We start from the raw sequence: 8,614 nt of genomic DNA on the forward strand, positions 1-8,614 counted from the left end.
ACTAAAATATCTTGTTAGACTAGAGTTGTTAAAACTCATCAAACTTGCTCTTGTCTATTTTTATTTTCAAAATCTGTAGAGGAAGAAAAAATGATATGGACTGTATTTGGGTTCTATAAATAGTTATCAAGGGTTTTATTTTAAAGAATACTTTGATGCTGTGGGGAAATAGACATACTTATACACTGTTGTTGAGTGTAAACCGGCACAAGGTTTCTGGAGGGCAGCCTGGCTATAGGTACCAATATTTAAAATGGAATTTCTTGATCCAAAAATTCAAGATGTAGAAACTTATCCTAAGGAAAGAATCAGATAGCTGTAAAAAGATGTATGTACAAGGTTGTTCATTTAAGGAGTCTTTATAAAATGTAAAAAGTGGAAATAACCAAAAGGTCTGTTGGTAGAAGATTGGTTTAATTAATATGATGGAACTTTCCAGTGGAATATAATGCTGGTCAGGGGAATTTATATGTTTTAACACAAAAACATTCCTACAGTAAATGGGGTACTAATAAAAGCTTGTTACGGTGTGTCTTTTGTATATCCTGTATATTTTTAATGATTTATATATTTTGCTACTATTTATATTTGACTCATGACAGATGCTTAGTAATATTTAGTGAATTAATTCATGTAAATGTATTTATATATATATATATATATATGCATTATACATTCTGGAAGGATATATGCCTATCTGTTAGCAATGATTATTTTTATCATCATTGGGTGGATTTGAAGCTTGCAACCAGAGTGGAGATTAATAGAAACAACTTTTACTGTCTAATTTCTTTTCTCTTGCATTATTTAAATTTTAAATAAACACATGTCATTTTTAAATTGTATTTCTATTTTGAAACAATACAGTTTTCAAATTTTGTAACAGACAAAAGCACCTAGAATATACTAGAATTCTGACACATCAAAGAGAAAAAGGAAAACAGCCCAATAGAAGAATGAGTAAATGGTACAAACAAGTTATTCACAGAACAGAACAACTGAAAGGGCAGCAAACATATGTCAAGGTGTCAAAAGTAAAACTGGCAAAAGTTCCAGTCTGACAGTGTCACAAATTTTCAAGAATGTAGGGATATGGGGCCTTTCAGTCACTGCTGGTGGAACTGTGAACCAATGCAAGTGTGGAGGGCACCTGGAAAAATGGAGACTGTGCATGCTCTAGGAACCAACACCCGTGCCAGGGTATACCTCAGACAGAATGCCCCTCCCCTCCAGGAAAAGAGGTGCACGTGTGTGAAGCCAGCTTGTTTTAAGTCACTGCACTCGTAGAGGGTTGTATTGATTTGTGAAGAAAGTCCCTCCCCGCCAAAGCTGGGAAGAAAGGAAGGGAGTAGGACAAAGGAGGGACAGAAGCCAAGCAAGGGTGATTTCAGGCCAAGTCCTCACAGCCTCTGCTGGCCCAGAAGCGGAGCTCTGGGCTTTTGTTCTCTTATGGCAGCCAGTCATTGACTAAGGTTCCCCTTGGAGGATATAAATGCCCAGGCACTTCTGAGTCTCCGTGGCTGCAGACAGAGTGGCTCCAGGAACCCGCGGTAACCTACAAAGAATCTTCATTGTGGGTGTTCGAAGCAGAAGTGCACAGAAGCCAGAAGGGGCGCAGAGAAGTGGTGAGAAAAGATCCTGGGGGACCTGGATGGAGTGCTGGTAGCTTGCATAATGGGTGCAAAAAATACACTGGGATCCTGTGTAACAAATTCCTGATTTTCGCTGAGAGGTAGGAAACAGAATGGGAACTTATTTATCTATAATGTTTCATTTATTTAATTTTTTTAAAAAAGATGAAGACAACCTAACAGATACGAATAATAGCCAATTCCAGGTGGTGGAAATATGGGTGAAACCAGGGTCCTTGTGTACACCTACCCTGGACATAAAACACACACAGCATGGCTGGTGAGGAGGTGAGGAGGACTCCCAAAACCTGACTTGCAATAGGAACCAGGATGTTTCCTGGGCATGAAATTGCCTAGGCCTCAAGTCTCTCCTGCTAGCACAGAACCTGGCACATCATAGCTGCTCAACAAATAGCTAATGACTAATGCAACTTTGGGCCGCCCTAAAAGGTTGTTACACAAAGATAAAGACTCCTCCCCTGACCTGGCGACAGACCACATCTTGACTTTTGCACTTGGAAGATTTTACATATTGATAGCAACACATAGCAAAGATTTCAGAGTTGGAGAGGCACAGACACATTCATACACACCTGGGCAACACCCTCTGCAGATGTCCAGAGAGATCTGGGGTTGGGAGGCAACTAAGGACAGTAATTTGTTAGTGGCTGAGATACCTCGTAAGCAGGAGTGGGTTAAAATTGAGTTCTTTCAGGGGTGATAGAAAAATTCTAAAATTAGATTGTGGTGTTGGCTGCACAGCTCTGTAAATATACTAAAATTCATCGAATTGTTTGCATAAAGTGAGTGAATTTATGCTATGCAAATTATCTGCAATCAAGCTATTTTTATAAAATGGAGTTATTCCTAAAGAGACCTTAGTAAGGGTAGAACTAGGATCTCCATGGGACCTGTGGCTTCTGGGGAGAACCACCTGTGTTTTGCCCCACACTGACTTTCTATGGAATAAGCTTAGAACAGTTTGTCACTACACAGTTAGCACAACAGGCATGTCACAGATGGGTTACAGAAATTCTAGGACATTACTGCACCTCACAGCCCTCAGGAAGGATACCTGGGGCTGGGAGCACAGAAAATCTTCTGTCAATTGCCTCCGGCTAAGGGCATCCCCCTGCATTTGCCCCCTGTGTATCAAACACTCTAAGTTGTCTTTGCATGTCATGATGTCTAAAAGACTAGTGGGCATTGGCCTAAAGAAATGCCATTTTTTTACCTTTTCTATATTTCTTAATGAAAGCCTGAGCCTTGCAGAGGTGAGGATGGTGGTAGGTCTGCTGTTGTCAGATTTAGGGCTTTATCAAATCTAAGAATGTGGGGCTGGTGAGCTAGGAAAGGGTGCCCTGGGTAAATCTGAGGGCAGCCAGCACCAACTGTGGGAATCAACTTGGATGATTCCTTTACCCCTGCAGAGAATTATGTTTATTCACCTGGAAAGCAGAAACTGTTGCTAACTGGAGCAGAAAAGTAATTTCCATTTGGATGTGGCAAAAGAAGACCAGAGCATCGAGAAGAGGAGCCCTCATATAAAAGAGACAGGGTCACCTTGCCTCCATTCTCAAATGCAGAAACCTGTCCAGGAGTAACTCCAAGGGCCAGCTGGTAGGGAAAGGGGGACATGTGGAAATTCAGAGTATCTTAGACCTGCCTTCAGTGAGATTTTAAAAGCCCCTTATTAGGCTTCTTTCTATGGCCTACTTGTCCTCAGAGAAGACTAGAACATTCTTCCCTCCAAGAATCTGGAGACTGTGCAGGTGAAGAATGCTTCTCAGGATATAATCTGCCACCAACAGTCCTTTCTGGTGTCTTAGCTTGAGTTCCCCCTAAAGGAGGCCTGAGACAATGAATTGACAGCAATCATTTATTTGGGAGGTGCAGGAAGCCCAGGGAAGGTGTAAAGAAGTGAGGCAGGGAAGAGGAGGAAGGAGGTGGATAAAGGGTGTGTTATCAAGCAAGTTACCACTTGGGGCAACAGTAGCTACTTCCGCTGGGGACGTCTAAGAGACAGTGCAGAGCACATCTCTGAACTGTTCCCACCGGGGCATGGAAGCTCCCCACGAGCTCCCCATTAGTTGAGGACTACACCCAGGGCATTCATTCCCCTGCATTTGGTGCACGCCTATGATACAGGTGGGCAGAGTAGGGCCCGGGGTGGAGAAAGGGCTCCGGGGAAGGGATGCAGGTGCTGGCATCACAAGTTGGGGCTATGTGCATGGCTGAGGTAGAAGAGGACATGCTGGGTGGGTGCCGAGAGCTCCAGTCCACCTGGCTTGGGTCGTCCTATGTTCTGGGCATCTGCTGCCTCCTCTGTGAAGTCACAGAACTGAGTGTCCACCCACCAGAACATTGGTGCAAAAGCCATTGACTTCTGGCCCGGCGTAACGGGGAAATTGCAGCCAGTCAGAGGGCCTGCTGCCCATGCTGTTGGCTGTTGTGATGGCATCATTAGTGATCCACCCAGAGAAAAGCTCAGGTTGGAGGAGGCTGCACTGTCCTGCTGAGGACTTAGTCATCTGTGTCCATGCACTGCCTGAGGTCACCTGTGTCTCTCACAACAGAAGCCAAAGCCTCTGGCCACAGTCGTCAGATCTGATTTTTAGCCAGCTCTGTCTCTAATCTCAAGAAGACTCAGTGGCCAAAGAAAGTGGGTCACTCAGCTCTCGGCAGATGCTCCTCAACTGTCATGACATCTGTGTGAAATGACAGTGGGGGTTTTGGTCTTTCTTACCTCTCATCCCTGACATACACTTGCAATACAGCATGGTAATTAACAGTGTGCATGTGCGTGTGGTGTATGTCTTCAAATGTTAGGTTTGCTACCCATGCAAGTCACTTCACCCCTTTGTGTTCAAGTTTCACTCTATAATGCCACCTCAGAGGACTGGTGCCAGGACGAAGTTATGGAAAACATCTAGGATATTCTAAGAGCACCTAGCAAATGCTTGGCAAATGTTGACTTTTTAAAAATTCTACATATAAATTATTAGACTAACGTCAAAAATTCTAAATGATTAGATTTACAGCAGAAAAGAACTGTGCCTGGCAGGCCCTGCCCAACCTGGAGCCCGGCAGCCCTCCTTCTCTTCACTTTAGGAGTCACCTGCCATTCTGATTCTCATGGTTAACCCCAATCCTTGCAACAGCTCCAGCTATGGAGTCTGGATTTCAGCATCAACTTCCCTGCAGTGAAAATTGTGACCATATATAGCAAGCCCAGCTCTCCCCTTACTCCCAGTTCTGGCTTCACCCCTGTGCCCCAGCAACCATGCTCAGCTTGCCCTATGGCCCTGTTCCCTTTCCTTTGTACATTCAGTGCAATGCGTGGCCCCAGGTGAGAACTCGGGCAGGGAACATTGTCTCTGCCTAATGCACGAGTACAAGGATCAATACCATGACCCAGACCTAGAACCAAAGTCTTGCCAATGACAGGGACTGCTCTCCACTGCTGGGTCCCTGGTGTCATATCCTGCTTTCTTGGACTTTCACCCCCAAGCCACCCTGGGTTCCTGGGGCCCGGGCTCTGTCTTCAGCTACTTTGGCTCTATTATTGGATGTTTACCTGGATAGAGACCAGAAGTGGCTGTGATTTCTGGTGCCAGACTCAGCCCTCAGGACAAGCCTCCCATAGCAGCCCCTGCAGCGGGGGCAGCACCCCGAGAGTCACCTCAGTCCAGTGGGTGGGGTCTGCAGCTGGCTCCAAGTCCTCCTCACCTCTCCATTTTGTTTCCGCCTCGGAGTACGCTGGCTGCACCACACTCAGGTTTTCTCCACAAATGATAAACAAAATACCTCTGACTTGGAGTCCAATTCCAGGTTCAGAAGCTCTATTCCACCCAATCAGATACTGGCTAATTCTGAAATTACTAAATTTATAGATTAAGTTTAAACTAGAGTAATTCTTGAGGCCCCACAATGTATGTCTGCTGAAACTCACCATTAATTTTTTTCATTACCAATTTTAGGTGCCAGAGGTACAAAAATTAATAAGTCACATCCGTTATCTCCTGATGGAGAAGGCAGATGTGTAAGCAAATAGCTATTATACGAGGTTATAAACGCTAAAATACAAGTATCATTAAAATGCTATGGGAATGTCAATAAAGGAGGAGTTAATCCTGTGGGGAAAGGTCACAGAAAACTTCAAAATAGAGATTATGTCTGAGCTAAGCTTGAAGGATGAGTGGGAACGTGGCAGATGAAAAAAGGAGAAAAGACATTTTATTTTATTTTTTCCTCCTTTTTAACCTGAGATCAGGAGGGCGCTGTTAGCCGTCTCTCTCTGTTTGCAAACCCTCTCTTCATTGGTCCATTAAAATTCTCCCTTTTGCCTTCTTTCTCTTCTTCAAACCTTCAATCCCCCAGTCCTTCCCCTTCCCCAGAGACACTCCATTGAAGATGTGTAAGTGTATCCTTAAATATTATTTTGCATTTGCATTACATGGTGTTGTTTTATGCATGTTTTTGATTTACATAAAAGGTATTGTGCTATAAGTGTCATTGTCCTTTTTACACTGTTCACTCAACACTCTTTTTAAAGATCTATGCATGTTGCTATATGAGCATTTAGTTTTTTCTTCTAACTACAGCACAGTGTTCTGTGATGTGCGCACACCCCATTTTTCTCATCATCTCCCTTAACCATGGACACCTAAATTGCTTAACTCCCTCCTTTCACAGAGAACAGCCTCATATATGTCCACTTATGGACCTGTGCATGAATTTTCCTCAGCAGGATTACTGGGTCATGGGTCATTGGCATATTTAATTTTATATGGTATTGATACATTGCTTGCAAAATGCACACCCTGAGCAAAGATTTATTGAGCACCAACCATTGCCAGGTGGGATTCTAGCCACAGGGGATTTAGCTGTGAACAAAGTTCCTGCTTTCAGTGAGTTTCTAGTCAAATGCAGGAGACAGCGATGAACCACTAAGTGCCTGATGAAATATCACACAGTGAGCAGTGCCATGAAGAACACGAAGCAGAGCAGGGGACAGAGAGTGGCAGGAAGTGCTATTTTAAGTGAGGTCTCCAGAAGAGGTCTCTCTGAGGGAAGATATTTGATGACAGGCCTAATAAAGTGAGGGAGTGAGCCATGTATTGAGTCTGGGGAAGAGCACTCCGGGCAGAGGGAACAGGAAGGCTCCAAGGTGGAAGCATTTTGGGTGTGTGAGAGCAAGGCGGCAGTGTTCGGAGTTTCTAGGTGATGGATTTAGATGAAACAATAATGCTAGCAAGATGCTTAGCACAGTGCCAGGGGCAGCTTAAGTGCTCAGTGATTGGAGTGCCGTGATTAAATTGGAGGTTTGGAAAGTGCCCTTTCATTGCAGAAGGAAGAAAGATGGTTGGGGGGCGCTGGAGACCTGTGAGAGTGGTGGGAGCCTGGACTGGGCTAATGACTGTGGGGTTCCAGTTCCGAGTTGTGTAGACAGTCCTAGCAAAGTTTTTCATTTTTTCATTTTCACACCTGTTTTCTGGACCACCTTTGGGATCTGGTTTTGGAGCCAACAGTTGAACTGACAGTCATCGTTCAGCTGCATCACCATTAGGGAGTCCACCAGAGCATGGTCTATACGGAAGAGGGCGCTCTTTCATGGACTGAGGAGGTGCTCAGAAAATAAGCTGGACCAAAGTGCATCCTCTGCTTGTCGGGAGCTTAGACGGAACAGCATCTTGGCAGGGTGTTCCAGCTAAATGCCCAAATGATCAGCTAATTACTTGGGTCTGAACACAGCTGAACAAATCCACCTTCCCAAGTCACTGCCAGAGGTTTGGGCAACTTCATTCTGGCTGGATTTCAGCACCACACACCAAGTACCAGATGATTAGGCCAGGAGGGGTATTTCTCACTTACCTACTTCCTTCTGTTAAAAAAAATAGCCACAGTACAATCAGTTTTCCTATGTGTAGATTTGATGAGGAATAGAGAAAATATGAAGAGAGATTCAGCCTTGCTCAAAATCAGAACTATGCAATTATAAACAGAAATGAGAGACCATTTTTCATTTACCAGGTTGGCAAACATTAAAAGGACTGATAATATCTGGTACTGGGGAGAGTAGAAGGAAATGGGCACTGTTGTATACTCTTGGTGGGAGTTTTAATTGGCAAAGACATTTTGGAGGGCAATTTGGCAGCTTCTAGCAACATTTAAAATGGTCATAGTCTTTGGCCCAGCAAGCCCTCTTTCCAAGCCAGCCTTAGAAACTCTATCTGTAGATATTTTTGCACATGTACCCAGATATGTGTGTGTATTTATATATATACATATATGTATAAATACACACACACTGAAAAATGCAATTGATCTAAATGCCCATCCATTAGGGGAGTTGTTAAATAAATTATGGCATGCTTGCACAATGGAGCCCTTGGTATATGTACTGACAATAAAAGATATTCAAGATATAGTATTATGAAATAAAAGCAAGGTCTGGATAATATGTAGGATAGAATCTCATTAATATAAAAAAAGAAATCTATATACGTTCATTTGTATGCATACTTTTCTAGAAGGTCTGAAAGGACACACTTGAACTGTTAACTCCCTACTACTCCCTGGGGAAGGAAATAGGAAGAGGGAAGGGTGGTTTAAAAGGTTTTTCTCTATATACTTCTAATTTAGCATTTGTGTACTATGTGTGCATTTAAAGGTAATTATATGAGAAAAACTGAAAATAAGGGACTGCGTGGCATTTGTATTTAATACACTTCATCTTCCTCCTCTTCGCCACCCATCATCACTCTGATCATCACTTTCAAACCCCTGAGCCTTTTCTCTTCCTTGGTGCATGACAAACCCTGAATCCTAAGCACGCTCTTATTGTGGCTGATAGCTCTGTCAGCTGTTAATTATTCATGCTAATGGACGGGGCTGGAGGCACAGATAATGCAAAATCAAGAAGTGTAAATCTTTGAGAGTCTCAGTCTACTCCCCTCCTGCGTCCCCTGGGAACACCTTGC

This window comes from Manis pentadactyla, chromosome X (assembly GCF_030020395.1).
Source record: "Manis pentadactyla isolate mManPen7 chromosome X, mManPen7.hap1, whole genome shotgun sequence".
NCBI lineage: Eukaryota > Metazoa > Chordata > Mammalia > Pholidota > Manidae > Manis > Manis pentadactyla.